Source organism: Danio rerio, chromosome 2 (assembly GCF_052040795.2).
Source record: "Danio rerio strain M-AB ecotype USA chromosome 2, GRCz13ab, whole genome shotgun sequence".
Classification (NCBI taxonomy): Eukaryota; Metazoa; Chordata; class Actinopteri; order Cypriniformes; family Danionidae; genus Danio; species Danio rerio.
This window is the reverse complement of record NC_141022.1, coordinates 2,901,026-2,923,620: the sequence shown is the minus strand read 5'-3', so window position 1 is coordinate 2,923,620 and position 22,595 is coordinate 2,901,026. Positions and strand designations below refer to the sequence as shown.

The following is a 22,595-nucleotide window of genomic DNA, read 5'->3' as shown; positions in this document are numbered from 1 at the left end:
AAACGGCTGCGCTTGTGTTTGTAAACATTTGACTACATTACAAACTCTTTGGATGGATCAGTATTGAGTACAACTCCAATGAAAACATAGAGGAACACTTTTGCATGTCGAGATGTGCATGATATGTGTGTGTGCTGGCGCTATGGGCGCTCACGGGCACACGCAAAGCTTGAAGGTAAACAAACAACGGATTATTATAAACATTTTATCGATAATTATTTACACAGTTAGCATTAATATGAACATAGAATCGTTATCTGACTAACATCTAGCAGCTAAAGGTGTCTGGAAAAATATTTAAAGGCTTTTATTCTCATAAACCGCGCGCACGTGAATGCGTCTGACTGTTCTGATTGGCTAAAGCAGACGTCTCAAGTCAGCACGTTCTAGACGTGCACGCGCTTATTACGGGAATCTTCCTTCTGCATTCACACAGCGCAGCATTCCGGCAAATTACCGGTAATGTTACAACTTCTCTTTCCGGAAAATAGCCAGAACGAATTTACCGGTATTTTCAAAAAGGGCCTGTTCACACATACAACCTTTCCGGAAAATTGCCGGTAATTTTCCGAAAAGGTCTGTATGTGTGAAAAGGGGCTTTAGATATGTTAACAATAAAGAAAAAACTACACACAGGATACATTTAGTCCTTATTTGGGTTCAAAAACAACAAGAAATATAGCCCACAGTCATTTCAGACCTCTCATCTGTATCTGTAATCTTCACCAGCACATGTAGCCTCTGTTAGAGAGTAATTTCGTCATTCCCAGTTCATAATAGTCCAAAAGGCAAGATAATAATTAAACATGGCAGTCTGTTCATGTTTTAGGTTGCTGAAAGAATCATTTGCTCCTTTGTTTTTCTGGCTTCTCCTTTGTTTTTTCATGCTTCACTTTCACGTTTGTCCATTTCTGAAAGGATCAGATGTCAGAAGCACTGGAGAGGACAGTATTTCAGACAGGAAGCGAAGTGTGTGTGAGAGAGAGGGGGGTAGGGATGGGAAATGTCATCGAGCCGGGATTCGAACTCGGGACTGCACCATATGTCAGTGTGCTAACCCCTAAGCTATTGTGCCGACACCAGTATCTTTATTGCTGTCTATCTATCTATCTATCTATCTATCTATCTATCTATCTATCTATCTATCTATCTATCTATCTATCTATCTATCTATCTATCTGTCTATCTGTCTGTCTGTCTGTCTGTCTGTCTGTCTGTCCGTCTGTCCGTCCGTCCGTCCGTCCGTCCGTCCGTCCGTCCGTCCGTCTGTCCATCCATCTTAAAAAAATCTTAAAAAGACAGCTGTACAAGTGTGTGTGTGTGTGTGTGTGTGTGTACTGCTTTTATGTCCCCAACAGTGTAACAATCACACCTAACCATGTGAAGTGCACGCGGCTTGTCAATGTGCTTGTCAGATCAATGCGAACACCTTGTCCAATTTTAATCAGTGACCTTTAAATGGCCAGTCTTTATCCAGCACTTTATTTCTGCTATTTTCTCCATTTGAAACACTCCCCTTGGAGATGACAAGCAAGAAAACCTCTACGTCTGCAGCATGTGGTGATGCCATCTGCCCACAAGAATTTCATCGGACTTGGTGCAATGGCTAGAAGTGATTGTCCAGCAAAATACAAGACGACCTGTGAAAATATTTTACAGTCATAGGCATATGTTATGTTCAGAGCATTTGATATAAATAGAAGGAATATGAAATGCAGTCAATACAAGAGAGACACTTTAAGCTTAATTCAAAATCCGTAAAGGGATCGTTCACCCAAAAATGTTCAACACAAAAGAAGATATTTTGAAGAAAGATAATAAGTCCATGGTAAGTCATAGGTTTAGTTTGCAGCTTTCTTCAAAATATCATCTTTTGTGTACATGTGTTTGTTTTTGTGAGGTTTTTTATTATTATTGTGCTAGTTTAGTAAAAAAAAAAAAGCAACAACAAGCTGCTAATTATTTTGGTATAATTTTCAGAGTATAGCAACTAAAAAGTTGCCACATGAAATAAAAAAAAAAAACTATACAAAACAATTTTGTTCCACAGATATTTAAATTTCTATATAATTAGTATCATAAACACACTCAACGGCCACTTTATTAGGTACACCTTAATAGTACTGGGTTGCGCCCTCATTTCCCTTCAGAACTGCCTTAATCAAGGTACTGGAAATATTCCTCAGAGATTTTGCCTTATATTGACAGAAAAGCATCATGCAGTTGCTGCAGATTTGTCGGCTGCATATTCATAATGCAAATCTCCTGTTCCACCACATCCCAAAGGTGCTCTATTGGATTGAGATTTGGTGACTGTGGAGGCCATTTGAGCACAGTGAACTCATTGTCATGTTCAAGAAACTAGTCTGAGATGATTCACGCTTTATGACATGGTGCGTTATCCTGCTGGAAGTAGCCGTCAGAAGATGGAGACACTGTGCTCATAAAGGGATGGACATGGTCGGCAACAATACTCAGGTAGCCTGTGGCGTTGACACCATGCTTAATTGTTACTGATGGGCCCAAAGTGTGCCAAGAAAATCTCCCCCACACCATTACACCACCAGCAGCAGCCTGAACCGCTGATACAAGGCAGGATGGATCCATGCTTTCATGTTGTTAACACCAAATTCTGACCGACCCTCTGAATGTGTCAGCAGAAATGGAGACTCATCAGAGCAGGCAACGTTTCTCCAATCTTCTATTGTCCAGTTTTGGTGAGCCTGTGTGAATTGTAGCCTCAGTTTCCTGTTCTTAGCTGACAGGAGCGGCACCCGGTGTGCTCTTCTGCTGCTGTAGCCCATCCGCCTCAAGGTTGGACGTGTTGTGTGTTCAGAGATGCTCTTCTGCAGAGCTCGGTTGTAACGAGTGCTTATTTGAGTTACTGTTGCCTTTCTATCAGCTGGAACCAGTTTGGCCATTCTCCTCTGCCTTCTGGCATCAACAAGGCATCTGAACTTCTGCTCACTAGATATTTTCTCTCTTTCCGACCATTCTCTGTAAACCCTAGTGATGGTTGTGCGTGAAAATCCCAGTAGATCAGCAGTTTCTAAAATACTCAGACCAGCCCGTTTGGCACCAACAACCATGCCACGTTCAAAGTCACCTAAATCCCCTTTCTTCCTCATCCTGATGCTCGGTGTGAACTGCAGCAGATCGTCTTGACCATGTCTACATGCCTAAATGCATTGAGTTGCTGCCATGTGATTGGCAGATTAGAAATTTGCGTTAACGAGCAGTTGGACAGGTGTACCTAATAAAGTGGCCGCTCAGTGTCTGTTACATCTAAGTCTCAAATATATGCATGCATGTGTGTATTGATATGTGCATAATATCTACACAGTTCACACATATATTATGCCAAAACAGTCTTTTATTTTGGATGTGATTGATCATGATTAATATTTCCCCAGCACTAACATGTAAATAAAGAACGTATAACTATACACATTTACCAATATAAATAAACAAACTCAGTGATAGGCTAAAAAAATCTGCAGATTTCTATCGGTGCACAGGCCTTCGTACAAGTCATGTTTCATTCGAGCCTGAATTTAAAAACTAAAAGCACATAATCCTATTGTCCCAGCAAGATTCCCTAACATCCTCTCCAGTTTGCACATAAACATCCTTAACTGATTCATGCTGCGAGACAAAAGTGACTTAACACAAGTAAAATAAGCCTGTGATGAAAAGCAAATAATACAGCAAGTCTGGCTTTGACAATAGGCCGCCCAAAAATCTTCTTTAAAATGCCTCTGAGTCCGTCCACCAGGGAATGAACTGACCACAGTGAAAGGAAACTGAGGTTACCATAAAAATGAAGTCCTTTCACACACTCTTCTATTCCCAGATCTCTATTTAGCGTGGCAAATCACCCAGAAGGGATTACACAGGACTGCGCTGTGCTCTTTTCCAGGGAAACTTGTGGGTACTTTTAACAGCAGTGTGTGTTTTTTTTTATTTTCTGATGGTGCAATTCCAGTTGTCTCGTTCAAACGTCACATCATTAGCTCAATATGTAGGGATAAGACTTCAATAAAAGTGTAATCCAGCTGATTATGTCATCACTCAACGTTCGCTGCATGAATGGGGGTTTCACAGGTGAATAAACCAGCCCAGGCTCTGTGTAACTATGTGACTTTTTTTGAGAAATGTGAAATATCTTGCTCTGGGTACTTTTCGTTGAATGTTTCAGATGACAAATCCACTAGAGGGCGCTCTATACATTTTTTTGGATGTTGTTTAGTTCACACTTCATTGAATGTTTCAGATGACAAATCCACTAGAGGGCGCTCTATACATTTTTTTAGATGTTGTGTACGCTTCATTTAATGTTTCAGATGACAAATCCACTAGAGGGCGCTCTATACATTTTTTGGATGTTGTTTAGTTCACGCTTCATTGAATGTTTCAGATGACAAATCCACTAGAGGGCGCTCTATAAATTTTTTTTGGATGTTGTTTAGTTCACGCTTCATTGAATGTTTCAGATGACAAATCCACTAGAGGGCGCTCTATACATTTTCTGGAACATAAAATATGTTGCTCCATTCACAATTCGTTGAATGTTACAGACGACATATCCACTAAAGGGTGCTGACAGTTTTGCGCTGGGTATATTTTGTTAGTTCTAGATGACAAATAAACTAGAGGGTGCTGTCTACATTTTTTCAAAATGTAAAATATGTTGCTCTGGGTATGTTTCTTCGAATGTTTCAGATGACAAATCCTCTAGAGGGCGCTCTATAAATTTTTTTGGATGTTGTGTACGCTTTATTGAATGTTTCAGATGACAAATCCACTAGAGGGCGCTCTATACATTTTTTTTGGATCTTGTTTAGTTCACGCTTCATTGAATGTTTTAGATGAAAAATCCACTAGAGGGCGCTCTATACATTTTTTTGGATGTTGTTTAGTTTACGCTTCATTGAATGTTTCAGATGACAAATCCACTAGAGGGCGCTCTATACATTTTTTTGGATGTTGTTTAGTTCACGCTTCATTGAATGTTTCAGATGACAAATCCACTAGAGGGCGCTCTATAAATTTTTTTTGGATGTTGTTTAGTTCACGCTTCATTGAATGTTTCAGATGACAAATCCACTAGAGGGCGCTCTATACATTTTCTGGAACATAAAATATGTTGCTCCATTCACAATTCGTTGAATGTTACAGACGACATATCCACTAAAGGGTGCTGACATTTTTGCGCTGGGTATATTTTGTTAGTTCTAGATGACAAATAAACTAGAGGGTGCTGTCTACATTTTTTTAAAATGTAAAATATGTTGCTCTGGGTATGTTTCTTCGAATGTTTCAGATGACAAATCCTCTAGAGGGCGCTCTATAAATTTTTTTGGATGTTGTGTACGCTTTATTGAATGTTTCAGATGACAAATCCACTAGAGGGCGCTCTATACATTTTTTTTGGATCTTGTTTAGTTCACGCTTCATTGAATGTTTTAGATGAAAAATCCACTAGAGGGCGCTCTATACATTTTTTTTTTTGGATGTTGTTTAGTTCACGCTTCATTGAATGTTTCAGATGAAAAATCCACTAGAGGGCGCTCTATAAATTTTTTTGGATGTTGTTTAGTTTACGCGTCATTGAATGTTTCAGATGACAAATCCACTAGAGGGCGCTCTATACATTTTCTGGAACATAAAATATGTTGCTCCATTCACAATTCGTTGAATGTTACAGACGACATATCCACTAAAGGGTGCTGACATTTTTGCGCTGGGTATATTTTGTTAGTTCTAGATGACAAATAAACTAGAGGGTGCTGTCTACATTTTTTCAAAATGTAAAATATGTTGCTCTGGGTATGTTTCTTCGAATGTTTCAGATGACAAATCCACTAGAGGGCGCTCTATACATTTTTTTGGATGTTGTGTATGCTTCATTGAATGTTTCAGATGACAAATCTACTAGATGGCGCTCTATAAATTTTTTTGGATGTTGTTTAGTTCACTCTTCATTGAATGTTCCAGATGACAAATCCACTAGAGGGCGCTCTATACATTTTTTTGGATGTTGTTTAGTTTACGCTTCATTGAATGTTTCAGATGACAAATCCACTAGAGGGCGCTCTATAAATTTTTTTAGATGTTGTGTACGCTTCATTTAATGTTTCAGATGACAAATCCACTAGAGGGCGCTCTATACATTTTCTGGAACATAAAATATGTTGCTCCATTCACAATTCGCTGAATGTTACAGACGACATATCCACTAAAGGGTGCTGACATTTTTGCGCTGGGTATATTTTGTTAGTTCTAGATGACAAATAAACTAGAGGGTGCTGTCTACATTTTTTCAAAATGTAAAATATGTTGCTCTGGGTATGTTTCTTCGAATGTTTCAGATGACAAATCCTCTAGAGGGCGCTCTATAAATTTTTTTGGATGTTGTGTACGCTTTATTGAATGTTTCAGATGACAAATCCACTAGAGGGCGCTCTATACATTTTTTTGGATCTTGTTTAGTTCACGCTTCATTGAATGTTCCAGATGACAAATCCAATAGAGGGCGCTCTATACATTTTTTTGGATGTTGTTTAGTTCACGCTTCATTGAATGTTTTAGATGAAAAATCCACTAGAGGGCGCTCTATACATTTTTTTTTTTTGGATGTTGTTTACTTCACGCTCTATTGAATGTTTCAGATGACAAATCCACTAGAGGGCGCTCTATACATTTTTTTAGATGTTGTTTAGTTTACGCTTTATTGAATGTTTCAGATGACAAATCCACTAGAGGGCGCTCTATACATTTTATTGGATCTTGTTTTGTTTACACTTTATTGAATGTTTCAGATAACAAATCCACTAGATGCCGCTCTATACATTTTTTGGGACATATGTTGCTCCATTTAAGATTCGTTGAATGTTTCAGATGATAAATTCACTAAGGGTGCTGACATTTTTGCTCCGGGTGTATTTTGTTAATTGTTCTAGATGGCAAATCCACTAGAGGGCGTAGTTTTTTTAAAATGTAAAATATGTTGCTCCAGATATGTCTTCGACATGATGACAGCACATAATATTTGTCTAGATATTCTTCAAGACACTAGTATTCAGCTTAAAGTGACATTTACAGGCTTAACTAGGGTAATTAGGGTAAAATTTAGGCAAGTCATAGTATAACAGGGGTTTGTTCTGTGGACAATCCAAAACAAATATTGCTTATGGGGGCTAATAATATTGACCTTTAAAATAAGTTTTAAAAAAATTAAGAACTGCTTTTATTCTAGCCCATCCCCCCCCCCAAAAAAAAGACTTTCTCCAGAAGAAAAAAATGTTGTAGGAAATACTGTGAGAAATTCCTGAATCTGTTCATCATTTGGGAAATATTGGAAATAGAAAAGGAGGGCGAATAATTTCGACTTCAACTCTAAATTAGTAGCTGTGATTGATGTAAATGGACAAGAAGCAGAAGTAGAGATTGTACAGCAGCGATGATTTAACCTTGCCTTGAGCTCAGAACTTCTCAACCCTTCCATTACTGCCCATGTTGTGTTTTAACTCAGCTGCACTGGGCTATAACAAAGACTATAGAAGACCCAAGACATGACACTCGTATCTTTTTGAATGGGGAAAAGTGCAACGGTCAATATGGTGAATGAAGCTCCGCCTACTTCAGGAGCCAATCATTGATCGTATATAGCGAATAAAGCCCGCCTTCTAGTTCAGCAGCCAATCATCGATCGATATAGACTGAAGATAACCCAGGGGAGATGCTCAGATCAGACGTGACTCTCTGCAGATTTTGTGTGATTCGAACGTTTAGAAATGATACTAAAGACACAGCTGTTTTTTAATTCTATAGATTATTCCTAATATGAAAATCAATCGTAAGCTTGGCAAGCAGTTTTGGAGAATTTGATGTTTCCCCATTTAGACAGAATGCCCGAGCATACTGCCCGAGAGGCGTTTCAAAGATGGCCGCCAAGTGAAATCCCTTGCCTTGAAGGGACTTTGGTTATAATGAGTGGTTTCAGAAGCTCTAGATGGTCCTGTATCTCCTTTTGGACAGCACTGATCTCAATGCAGTTGGACTGTGATGCTAAGCAGGCATCTGGCACTCCATTGACTTCTCATTCAGATGCAGTCAATGTTAGCTTGCCTGAGCTCTGTCACACATAATGCTTTCAGACGTCTTGTTTCGTGCCGATGCCAAGACGAACGTCTGTGCTCTTTTCACTCGTTCAAAGTCACTTTCAGTGTCTCATCTGTGCTGGTTTACAGATGTCTGAGGAAATATGAAATGATGAATAACAGACAGGGGTAATCATAATATATAGTTGAAGTCGGAACTATTAGCCCTCCTGTGTTTTTTTTCTGTTTAACGGAGGGGAGATTTTCTTCAACATATTTCTGAACATAATAGTTTTAATAACTCATTTCTAGCTGATTTATTTTGATGACAGCACATAATATTTGACTTGATATTCTTCATGGTACTAGATATCTAAGGCTAATAATTCTGACTTCAACTGAATATAAATATAATATAATATAATATAATATAATATAATATAATATAATATAATATAATATAATAGTTATATAATAATAGTTATAAAAAAGCAAAGGCATTGACTCAGATCCAGTGAGATCAGGGCAGTGATGTGAAGTGATGTTATTTGTGCCGGATGTTGGGTGAGATGGTCTTAGTCAGATCTGACCTGTTTACCTGATGACTCTGCGCTCTTTCTGGTGGCTGTTTTCTGACCCCATTTGGAAGGGTGCACATGTCTTTCTGATCATAGTCAGAAGAAGATATTAGCCCAAGCACGTAACCTCTGACAAAGAGTTTGTATGGTCTTTTCTTTTTTAGCTGTTTCGAAAATGCTGAGACTTCACTGGAAAGTCACTTGTGTTGTAGCATTTGTAAGTCATTAGTTTTTGTATTATGATTTATTAATTTATTAAGGAGAATTTATCAATTTAAATTTATATTATTCAGTCCAACAAATATTTATTATTTAACAAAACTTTACAAACCTAATCTGGTACACAAAATCTATTTTATTTATTTATTTATTTATTTATTTATTTATTTATTTATTTATTTATTTATTTATTTATTTATTATTCACTGTTCACTGTAACAAATCATGTTTTGTAAGGGTTTTATTATATTTTTTATTTAAATTTATTTAAATTTATTTATTTATTTATTTATTTTCACATTTTTACAGTTCACAGTAGCAAATCATGTTGTGTGAGGGTTTTATTTTATTTATTTATTTATTTATTTATTTATTTATCACAGTTCACAGTAGCAAATCATGTTGTGTGAGGGTTTTATTTTATTTATTTATTTATTAATTATTTATTTATTTTCACAGTTCAGAGTAGCAAATCATGTTGTGTGAGGGTTTTATTTTATTTATTTATTTATTTATTTATTTAGTTAGTTAGTTATTTTCACAGTTCATAGTAGCAAATTATGTTATGTGAGGTTTTATTTTATTTATTATTTATTTATTTATTTATTTATTTTCACATTTTCACTGTTCACAGTAGCAAATCATGTTGTGTGAGGATTTTATTTTGTTTTAGTTAAATAAAATTTAAAAAATGGAACCTTGACAATTTGCTTTATGTCTTTTGTAAATAAATAAATAAATAAATAAATAAATAAATAAATAAATAAATAAATAAATATATGTCATTAAAAGCATAAGATAATTGAACTTTTTTGTGACATGAAGATTAGTTCAGGTGTCTTTTGGTCTTACAATATAATGTTGTAAATTTAAGTAATAATAAAAAGAAAATGTAACCTTGAAAATTAGCTTGACATGTCTTTTAAAAATAAACAAATATATGTCGTTAAAAGCAAAAGATAATTAAACCTGAGGTCTTACAACATAATAAACAAGAAGGTAAATAATAATATATTTTTTAAAAAATTAGCATGACATAAATAAATAAATAAATAAATAAATAAATAAATAAATAAATAAATAAATGTCATTCAAAGCATAAGATAATTAAATTTTTTGTGACATAAAGTTATTTTGTCCTACCCTTCAGTCTTACAACACAATAAACAAAAATAAATGTATAAAATAAAATAAATAAAATAAATGTAACCTTAAAAATTAGCTTGACGTGTCTTTTAAAAATAAATAAATAAATGAAATGGAAACCAGTTTAATTTTCAAGCTAGAGTTTTACGGTTAAATTGTTGTTTGACGGTGACCTTTTTAAACGTGTCTGTTCTGAATTTGCTGTCTTTTTCTCAAGCTCTTGAAGCAGATCACATCGTTGTGTCAGTGGAATCTCAGCAGTGTTATAAATTCTTACAGCATCTGCAATTTTAGCAGCTTTTAGCATGGTTAGCACTGACACTGATATCAGAACACACAATGGCAGCATGCTGTGTTTCTTTTCCATGTGTTGGTTTGAGTTTGCACACATTTCAAAGACATGCAGCACAGGTGAACTGGAGAGAGTGAACATACAGTTGTCAAATTATGTTTAACATAGCAAAGATATTTTCACAGTATGTCTAATAATACTTTTTCTTCTAAAGAAAGTCTTATTTGTTTTATTTCGGGTAGAATAAAAGCAGTTTAAAAAAAAACTTTTAAGGTCATTATTATTAGCCCCCTTAAGCAATATTTTTGGTTGATTGTCTTCAGAACAAGCCATCGTACAATGACCTGCCTAATAACCCTACCTAATTATGGCTTTAAATATCTCTTTAAACTGAATACTAGTATATTTAAAATATATAGTCAAATATAATGTGGTCATCATGGCAAAGATAAAAACTATCAGTTATTAGAAATTAGTTATTAATCTTTTCACTCATACGATCACACTGGTGTGATTGTACGCTTCAGGGACAAGCCAAGCTGATCCCACCAGTGTGATTAGAACAATCAGAGCGCATGTCATCAACTACTAAAACTAAAATCTAATGGTGCATGAAAGAGGTGTGCAGGGCTTGTCATGAATCACAATTTATTCGTGCTTTCAAACAAATAACATTTAGTTGTCAGACATTCAAATACACATAACTACAAGCGAAACATACCATTTAGGGTTTGTAAAATACACAAGGATGTCTATGGAAACAGCAATACTTCTTTTTTTTTCAATATAACTGGACCATGTGCTTTGTTCACGTAAGATATACACTCTATATATTATTAGAATACTTTACACAACCGGTAGAGGCAACATGTGAACATACACAGTGAGAGTAAATGGTCAAGATTTTGTCTGTGTAGGGTAGATGGAGATTTTTCTGAAATTCAATGAAAACACTTTTGGACAAGGGGTGTATTCATTCTAAAAAGAAGTTTTAAAAAGAGAACATACTAATGTAAAAATGTAAAGTCTTAAGACCAAATCCTAAATCTTAAGATTTCAAGTCTTGTAGTGCATGGGTATGTTTTAGGCAATAACCAAAATATGCTGTGTCAAAATAATCGTTTTATTATCGAAAAACGATGTTCCATGAAGACATTTAGTAAATTTGCCACTGTAAATATATTAAAACTCGACTAGTTTTAACTTGATTAGTAATGTGCGCAGCTACACTGTAAATAAAATGTATGACAAAAAGTCAGGTAATTGTCAAATATTTTCATGTTGCTTTAACTAATTTTACATTTTTTTTAAGTTATTAAAAGTTTGACTTAATATTTTTAGTCTGTTTGATTGATGTAAGTTGAGATGACTAGGAAAGTTCATTTGATTCGACAAAGGTTTGAAGGTTTTTTCGGCAGCAAAATTTTTTACAATATAATATCTTAATTTGGACTAATTTAAATGTGATTTTCTCAGTTTTTATATATCTTTTTCGAACCTTTAATATTTTTCAATATCTAGACCATAAGTTATCTTATCCTAACAAAGTATACACCAATGGAAAGCGCATTCATTCAGTTTTCAGATATTACATGAATATCAATTTCCAAAAATGGACCATTTTGTGGTCCTCGATCCCATTTCACACAGACAAATGCCAACAAACAAACCTGTGGGAGTTTGTTGGATCAGTGTGTTACTCCTGTCGGCATCTGTTGCTGTTTGTCAGAGTTTGTTTTCCTACAAATAAACATGTTCAATTGGCAATTGTTGGATCCTGGAAAGTCTGAGCAGTGTGATGATTTTCCAACAAACGGCAATAGACTGATGGGGTCTCACCAGGAACCAGACAGTTTTTAACCTTGAGAAGGATGGTTGGGTGGAAGAGTATTCTTATTGTTTGATTGATTGATTGATTGGTTAATTTGGTTGGTTGGTTGGTTGATTATTGATTAATTTGATTGAGTGGTTAATTTGTTTGTGGGGTTGTTCAGTTGATTTGGTTAGTTGATTTGATTGGTTTGATCGAATTGAATCATTGATTTGATTGAATGATAATTTGGTTGGTTGGTTGGTTGATTGGCTGAGTTGTTTTGTTGGTTGGTGAGTTGGTTGGTTGGTTGGTCGGTCGGTCGGTCGGTCGGTCGATTGGTTTGTTTGTTTGTTTGGTTGGTTGGTTGGTTGGTTGGTGAGTTGGTTGGTTGAGTTGGTTGGTCAGTCGGTCGGCCGGTCGGTCGGTCGGTTGATTGGTTTGTTTGTTTGTTTGGTTGGTTGGTTGGTTGGTTGGTTGGTTGGTTGAATTGGTTGGTTGTTTGCTTGGCTGGTTGAGTTAGTTGGTTGAGTTGGTTGGTTGAGTTGGTTGATTGTTTATTTTGTTGGTTGCTTGGTTGGTTGGTTGAGTTGGTTGGTTGGTTGGTTGGTTGTTTATTTGGTTGGTTGTTTGGTTGGTTGGTTGGCTGAGATGGTTGAATGTGTATTTCGTTGGTTGGTTGTTTATTTGGTTGTTTGGTTGGTTAATTAGTTGGTAAATTGGTTGGTTGGTTGGTCGGTTGGACAGTTGATTAATGTATTGATTTGATTGAATGGTTGATTTGGATAATTGAGTTGGTTGATTGTTTGGTTGATTGAGTAAGTTGTTTGGTTAAGTTGGTTGGTAGTTTGGTTGGTTCATTGGTTGGTTGATTGATTTGGCTGGTTGTTTGGGTGGTGGAGTAGGTTTGACGTTTGAGTTGGTTGGTTGATTGATTAAGTTGGTTGGTTAGTTGGTATATTGGTTGGTTGATTGGCCTGCTGATTGATTAGTTGATTGATTTTAATGAATGGTTAATTTGGTTGGCTGGTCGGTTGATTTGGTTAATTGATTTGATTTGTCAGTTGGATATTTTCACAACAATCTAAATCCAGTGGTCATCTTGTTTGTTTATGTTTGTTGGCATTCATCTATGAAATGTGTGATATGGCCTTTAGCATAATTTAACATTGTGGTCCATCATTGGACAACAAATGAATCAAATGTGGAGTATAAATAAGACAATAAATTAATTTCCTTTCTCTTTAGTCTTAAACTCAAATTTAGTGCTAACCACTGTCTTTCTCTTCTTTGCTGTCAAAGCGATGTTCAGTGCTCTCTTGCTTTTGGGACACACTGCCAAAGACAGTTCTGGCCCTGGTACAATAAATGCATGTCACTGCACATTAAGAAGATTTCCTACAGCAGTAAAAGGAAAAGCGACTCTGTTTTCAAGACTCCGTCATCGAAAGGAAAACGTCCGGCCGCTGCTTGTCTCTGACTGAGGAAAGACTGGACTCAGCAGTGTTTTGACCATGTCTTTGTCAGAGTACACCATTTCTGCATGCCGTAGTTCTTTTCCATGTGTTGGCTAGGGTTTGGACACAATTCAAAGACATTCAGCACAGGTGTACTGGAGAGAGCAAATGTGGTTATAAAAGCAAAAATATCAATTATCTGCAAAAATAGCAACATCATTGTGTCCTATATAGAGTTTAATGCCAGAACTGTACATTTCTATCCTGATAACTCCCTGGATAGTTTAGCATGGTAACATGGACCAGTTCTGCTGCACTTGCTACCACAGACGTGCCGCTGTGAGCACATAAGATGTGTAAATAGCGTAGGCTACATCAGGAATGGTCATTCGTAGGGCCGATGTCCTGCAGAGTTTAGTTACATACAAAATCAAACATACCAGAAAAATCCATTTCACCTCTTCGGGATTGCTTGAAAGTTTGAAGCGAGTGTGTTTTATTCATGGTGGAAGTAAACTCTACAGGATTACGGCCCCTCAGGAACAGAGTTAACCATGCGTGAAAACACACAGACCTACAGCCAAGACATACGACCTGCTGCTGACTGAGAATGCATGTTTTCTGGTGTGTGTGCTTGGACCGATACGGCTCAATATACATAAGCTGTGGCTCAATGACAAACAGGAATGCTGATTTCTTTCTGGTTAACAATGCAATATCATTAAATGACAAGTATGGCTTAGATACACTAATGCACTGTAAAACATGTCCATGATTTTAACTGCAAAAAATACTACAGTAAAAGTCCATAACTTGTTTAACAGGACATTTCTTCTCATCAGTGATGCACCTTAGAGTTTAATGTTACATCTAATGTTGATATGTCATGTTTTTTGCATTATTTTAGTGTCACATGTGCAGTGGTGGAGGAGTACTGAGAAATCATACTCGAGTAAAAGTACCATTACTTGCCTAAAAATGTAGTGTAAGTAGAGTAAAAGTATCTGTTGTAAATATTACTCAAAGTATGAGTAAAAAGTAGCCCTTTCAAAAGTACTTAAGAGTAGTGAGTATTACGCTTTTAAAAGCTGATACGTTTACATGTAATTTGTGGATGTGTGTGTAAACGTAACATTCTGTAGTGCATCAGGTTATTGCCCAGCTGGCACACAACATTTTAAGACATTAACATTAGGTTAGATTTAGGTTGTGATGTCAGGTGACCAAAAATCAATAGCCCCTTTCACACAGTGATACCGGTAAATATCCAGAACATTTCCGGAACTACTTTACCGGTATATTCAAAAAAGCGCTGTTCACACAGGCGAGGACGTTACGGAATTTTTCCGGAAAAGAGCATTCACACATCCATCGCAAAATGCCGGTAAATTCTGACATCATTAACCAGAAATGACCTCAAACGGCTGCGCTTGTGTTTGTAAACATTTGACTACATTACAAACTCTTTGGATGGATCAGTATTGAGTACAACTCCAATGAAAACATATAGAGGAACACTTTCGCATGTCGAGATGTTCATGATATGTGTGTGTGCTGGCGCTATGGGCGCTCACGGGCACACGCAAAGCTTGAAGGTAAACAAACAACGAATTATTATAGACATTTTATCGATAATTATTTACACAGCATTAAGAAGGAACATAGAAACGTTATCTGACTAACATCTAGCAGCTAAAGGTGTCTGGAAAAAAATATTCAAAGGCTTTTATTCTCATAAACCGCGCGCACGTGAATGCGTCTGACTGTTCTGATTGGCTAAAACAGGTGTCTCACGTCAGCCCGTTCTAGACGTGGACGCGCTTATTACGGCAATCTTCCTTCTGCATTCACACAGCGCAGCATTCCGGCAAATTACCGGTAATGTTACAACTTCTCTTTCCGGAAAATAGCCAGAACGAATTTACCGGTATTTTCAAAAAGGGCCTGTTCACACATACAACCTTTCCGGAAAATTGCCGGTAATTTTCCGGAAAGGTCTGTATGTGTGAAAGGGGCTAATGTCTAGCCAGCATCTAAGGACAACGTTATTTGTTCAATAACAAAATCAAATGGATATTTGGTTGACTTTAGGTTGTGTTGGAAAGTGACCAAAATCCAATGTCGAGCCAACATCTTAAACCAACATCATTTTGACATCAAATCTGACACTTCCATGATTTTCATGGAAAAACAAAATGAAACATCCCCATGACACTGGGGTACAACTTCATTCTGACGTCATGTTGACATCTTGTGCCTGCTGGGTGTTTAAGGCCATTTCGATCATCAAACAGTAAACATCCGTCATCTTCTTATCAGTAAAATGCATCTAGTCTCTGGGTCAATGCATGTAAAGAATTTGGACATTGTGTACACTTTTATTGCTTCCGAACATTTTGCTGCAATTTAAAAGCGCACATGTTTTGAGGTAGGATTGTGTATCGTTTGGGGTTATTTCAATACCGGTGCTAAATCGATACTTTTAAAATGGTACCGGTGCCAAAATGGTGCCTGAACCGATGCTTTTTAGCCACAAAATTATTTGACAAAAAAAATATTTTAATCATAATAATTGAACAATATAATTATATATTTATAGTAAGTTTAAAGTAAACATCAATTCATATATTATATATTTGAATTGCATTAATATATTTCTTTTGATCAACCCTATTTTGAGGTTGTTCATTATGATGCTATTTACCTTCTATGTGTGATTTGATTGGACAGGAATCACAGGACTGGTTTTTCTAATCCCCATAAACAAGTAAAAATAAAGTAGTGACTGCAGGATGAAGGAAAGTAGTGGAGTAAATTACTGATTACTGAATTACTAAATTACAATTCCTGAGAAAACTACTTAATTACTGTAATTTGAGTATGTGTAATTCGTTACTTTACACCACTGCACATGTGTTACCAAGATAGACATTAGTAGTTGTGAAAGCGACATTGAGCTTCTTCTATATATTAGTGTGTTTCTCTGCTTGTGAGAATTGTTGTTTGGTTCATTATATGACTTGTTCATCACCACATGCTTATGGTTGAGTTTTTCCCAGCAGGCACTGTCATAAGATGTTAATATTAGGTTAGATTTATGCCTCGTTTTCTATTGACTGTTACACAGGGCCGGAATGGGACTGCTTTTCAGCCCTGGAGTTTCAAGCCTCAGACCGGCCCACCTCAGTTCACGACTGACTATATTAAAATAAGGTCATTTTAATTCAGTTTCTAATTACAATATCACGTCTTTTTTAAGAAAACAGCTGCTTTAGAACTTCAAATGTTCAACAACTCTAACAGTATTATATGTCTTAACAATAAAAAAAAAAAAAAAAAAAAAAACATACTCAGACGAGAATCAAACTCCAGTTGGCGGCATCATAATCTAACCTGCTAACCACTGAACCACAGCAGTTGTAGTTATATCACCAAAAACTTGCAGGCTACTTATATATAAACAGAGCAGAGCTACGGTAAAATAATGAATAAGAAGACTGGTCAAAAAAATAAATTAATTTAAAAAGTGTGACTGCTGAGAGCAACAGATTCTGAAGCTAGGGACACCAAAAAACGGACCGGCCCACCGGGAATTCTCCCGGTCCTCCCGATTAGCCAATCCGGGCCTGCTGTTACAATACGGTACGGTTCGGGTCGGTACGGGTCACCTTTATCAGGCTTGCGTTTCCACTACAAAGGGTACCCTTTTGGTGGGCGTGGTGTATGACAAAGTTTAAGTCGACGTCATGCTCGCTCGAATAAATGTGTAAAGCTGTACGGGTCGGTCACATATCATAATGAGCAGCACTTCTCACAAAACAGACACTTTATACACATAAATACTTGTTTATAAATGTTTATTACTAGCTAATGTGTGTGTGGGAATATACTCTTTACATTTCAGATGAAAGATTTGCCCCTCGGTTAAGCACAGAAATGACATGAAACAAACTGACTGTTGATACACAAACTCGTTTTTCTGTTGGAGAACTGCAAATATGATATGAATGCATCCGTCCCGCTAAAATTAAAGAGTGTCAAAGCCATCCAATCACAGCTTTCATCTCTACAGAAACACAGAAATTTTTCTTGCTTTTTAAAATGCCATTCGAGAACAAGAGAAACATCATGAGACCTTTAATGAGAGATTTATGCCAAGCATGCTATTGTCATTGTGTGGATTTCAGGATTTGATACATCATTTTAATGGTTCAATGATCATTCCACTTTGATTGTGTTTGATTGCATTCTGAATGCTAATAAATACGTTCACTTGAATGCAGTGATCAACGGTGCATGGATGACTGAGAAGATGGATTATTGATATCAGTCAGTAATGCAGGACCTCTGCTGCTGTGTTCTGCACAGTTGAATGAGACTGAATGGCTTTATTTATGAAAACAACTTTCTTTATTTACTTACTGCATGTACTCTATCCCGCTTATTACACAGCTACTTAATATTTTATGGCATAAAATATACAACTTAAACACAAAACATTGTTCTGTGTTTTTATATATATATATATATATATATATATATATATATATATATATATATATATATATATATATATATATATTTTTTAATATTTTTAATATATATATTTTATAAATATATATTATATATATTTTATATATATATATATATATATATATATATATTTTTTTTTTTTTTTTTTTTGTGGCAGTATACAAATAAAATGACACACAAAAATAATACATAAAATAGTATTTTAATAGTATTAATAGTATACAGTAAATTAATAGTATATAGTAAATAGTATATAGTAAATAATAGTTTGTTAACTCTTTAATTAAAGGCAAAACTGCTAGTAGATCAGCAGTGTCTGAAATACTCAGAGCAGCCCGTCTGGCACCAACAACCATGCCACGTTCAAAGTCACTTAAATCCTCTTTCTTTCCCATTCTGAAGCTCGCTTTGAACTGCAGCAGATCGCCTTGACCATGTCTGCATGCCTAAATGCATTAAGTGGCTGCCATGTGATTGGCTGATTAGACATTTGTGCTAACGTGCAGTTGGACAGGTGTACCTAATAAAGTGGCCGGTGAGTGTATATGTATTTACATGTAAACTTTGGTAACTTTGTTTTAAAAATACATTAACGGTGGATTAATGTATTTAATTTATTATACTTTTGCTTCATTTCATTTGTTTACTGGCACTAACGATGTCCATCATTTCTAATATTAATTCAGCATAAGTGAAATAAGGGGCATCATGGTGTCTCAGTAGGTAGCACAATCGCCTCTTAGCAAAAAGGTTGCTGGTTCGAGCCTCGGCTGGGTCAGTTGGCATTTCTGTGTGGAGTTTGCATGTTCTTCCTATGTTGGTGTGGGTTTTCTCCAGGTGCTCTGAGAAGCACACACACAAGGCCAAACACATGCGCTACAGGGGAATTGGGTACTTAAAATTGTCCGTTGTGTATGTGTGTGATTAAGTGTGTATGGGTGTTTCCCAGTGATGGGTTGCAACTGGAAGGGCATCCACTGCGTAAAAAAAATACTGGATAAGTTGGCGGTTCATTCCGCTGTGGCGACCCCTGATTAATAAAGAAACTAAGCCGAAAAGGAAATGAAAGAATGAATGAATAAGTGAAGCCATAGCTAAGAGTCTGCATTAATGCTATTATCCTGCGCCACCTGCAGTTTAAAACACAGATATTCCCACTAAATAGAGCTCTGCTTCAGAATTATCTCTCTCCTAGTTTCTCTCTTTCTCCACAGATCCCGACAGAAATGCCTCTTTGCTTTTTTTCCTCTCCCACATTTTCTTGGCATTGCTAGTATTTCTGGCTTTGCTGTTATTGAAACCAGCTGCCCCCAAACTTCCCACAAATAACTAGTTAAGGATAAATCTCGGCGCACGGCTTTACTGCAGATTCATTATTTTCCTATGCCTGTAATTAAAGATTTTCAGAGGGAAAAATCAAAGCGCATGATGGAGCACATTTTATATGCCTGGAGACCAGCTTGTCAGATTTTTCACGAATGTAATTAAAGGAGAGTTTCAGACAACAGGCCTGTTTTGCGGGATCATGTTCTGGAGGGAGTTTCTGCCATGTGTGCTTTACATTTCCAAAATAACAATAGCCAAACGTGGAGGTTTTTATAGTCTTATATATAGAGCATTAAGCCACAGACCACCTCTAACAGTGTTCTGCTTTCCACACATAACACAAACACAGCATATATCATTTCCAACTATCCAAGGTTAATGTATTCAAATGGTAGAATAAATTTTTTGTTTGTAATTTTTAACAAATAAATAAATAAATAAATAAATAATAAAAAATAAATTATTATATTATTTATTATTATTTATATAACATTATTACATTAATTCTTTGTGTCATTTCATTTGTATAATTATTTGTATACTGCCAAAAAATATATATATATATATATATATATATATATATATATATATATATATATATATATATATATATATATGTAAATTAAAACCTAATAAAATAAGTTGAAAGTAAATAAATAAATACAAGGTAAAATACAATAAATTAATAATTAAAATAAAATAAAGATGATTTTTTAATTATGACATTATTATTTATTATATAACTCTTAATTATTTTTTGTCTAATATATTATTTTAATTATTTAAAAATTAGTAAAGAAAAAAATATATAATAAATAAAGTAAAATTATAAAAATTATTATAAAATTATTATTATAAAAATATATATTTTATATAAAATACATTATTATAAAAAATAAAATAGCATTTATTATGTTTGGGTCATTTCATTTTTTTACTGTCACGAAAATGACCATACAGTATTGACAATGTTATTTTTAAAAACAAATTGTAGTTACTTTTTTATTTAAAATAATAATAATAATAATAACACTAATAATAACACTAATAATAATAATATTAATAATAATAATAACAACACCTATAATAATAATAACCACAACAATAATAAAATAAAATATAATAAAAAATAAACAATATTAATAATAAAAATAATATAAAATAAACAAATAAAACATTTTATAAAATAAAGTAAAAATTGAATACATTCATTCATTCATTTTCTTGTCGGCTTAGTCCCTTTATTAATCCGGGGTCGCCACAGCTGAATGAACCGCCAAATTATCCAGCAAGTTTTTACGCAGCGGATTCCCTTCCAGCTGCAACCCATCTCTGGGACACATCCACACACACATTCACACACACACTTCTAAACTGCAGACAATTCAGCCTACCCAATTCACCTGTACCGCATGTCTTTGGACTGTGGGGGAAACCGGAGGAAACCCACGCAAAGTTAGGGAGAACATGCAAACTCCACACAGAAACACCAACTGAGCCGAGGTTCGAACCAGCGACCTTCTTGCTGTGAGGCGACAGCACTACCTACTGCGCCACTGCCTCGCCAAAAAAAAAATTTAATACAATGAAAAATAAAATAATAATAATAATAATCATAATATAAACTAAAATAAGTAATTTATTTTTTAAATAAAGTAATAAATAAATAAAATAAAATAGATTCTCATAGTGGTTTACGTTTCCAAAATAACAATAGCCAAGCATGGAGGTTCTCCTTTCACATATAGAGCGTTCAACCGCAGACCCTCCGCTTCCAGACACGGCTCCACACAAAAACACAACATATATAATTTCCAGCAATCCAAGGTTATGAGGAAAGCTAGAAACGATATATCCGATGAGGCTGTGGCTATTGATGATGTCACTTGGGCTTTCAGAATAATATTTATCTCTCGCAACCCGCCTGGTCCCAATTGTGCCGGTGGTTTTGATATATGAAAGCTTTTATAGCAATCTGCCGGTGTTATTTTACACCCGACCGCAAAACTTTGAGCGTCAGGCTATTTTCACACAGAGTCTCTGGGTTTTTTTTTAGGAAGCCACATCCCTGCACTGAGCGACCCAGGCTCAAACCTCAGTGTCTCTTTCTCTCTCAATGAAAAGCTTGTTCATGGAGACTTGGGTTTTAACTGAAGCGCAAACGTGCAATAATAACAAATAAGAACTCTGGCCTTGACTTGAGGTTGAGCTCCGCCACCTAAAGCACGGACTAGAATAGATAAAACCGACTCAGCAAGCTATTTGCTGAGTAAACAATCCCCAATGCACACCACCATGAGATGCTCTAATAATAGTAGGAAAGAGAAAGAGCGCCATATATAAACTCCAACATCAAGGGTGGTCTGACAAAGACATCTTTCAATTCAGATGACCATCTTTTAACAATTCATTAAGCAGCTCTACAGTTGAAGTCAAAGTTATTAGCCCTCCTTTTCTTTTAAAATATTTCTCAAATGAGGTTCAACAGATTCAGGAATTTTTCACAGTAATTCCTATAATATTTTTTCTTCTGGAGAAAGTCTTACTTGTTTTATTTCGGCTAGAATAAAAGCAGCTCTTAATTTTTTTTAATGAATATTTTAAGGTCAGTATTATTTATTTTATTATTATTTTATATGCTGAGTAAACAATCTCCAATGCACACCACCATGCATCACAGGCTCATTGTGGACATGTACCCCTGGCTACATTTCTGGAGAGTTCGAATTAAGTGGCCATTTCGTCTTTAAAATGAATGCTATGGGGATGGTATGATGGCGCCGATGGCTTCTGCTCATTTTAGCGCTGACCGCTGACCACTTACCTCTGTGTGGACGGCTTTTTCGATGTTACCAGTTTGCCCAGTAGCTTGCCTCATACGTCGACGGAGAACAGAATTGATCGCGACAACAGGCTTCAAGTCCGACAATGAACGGTTCCAGAAAGGAGGTAAAACAAAAGCAAAAATAAATAAATAAATAAACAACAGTCTGAAAACGTGGTGAAATCATGCGGCCACAATGACTTTTCTTTTTCGAACACTTTTCAATAACTGTGGGCCCTATCATACACCCGGCGCAAAAAACAAATCAAATGCTTGTCGTAATCACAAATATAAAATGTGATATGATC

General features: G+C 35.7%; 1 protein-coding gene and 1 long non-coding RNA gene across 5 annotated transcripts in view; one reads left to right on the top strand and one right to left on the bottom strand.

Moving 5' to 3' along the window:
• pth1r (parathyroid hormone 1 receptor) overlaps positions 1-22,595 on the top strand; it is a 217,854-nt gene that overhangs the window by 122,227 nt on the left and 73,032 nt on the right.
• Positions 594-7,291, bottom strand: LOC147846187 (uncharacterized). The gene is made up of 3 exons (XR_015478129.1): positions 6,622-7,291; positions 4,507-5,129; positions 594-4,429 (listed from the first exon to the last, which is right to left on the bottom strand). It is a non-coding gene; the product is annotated as an uncharacterized LOC147846187 (long non-coding RNA).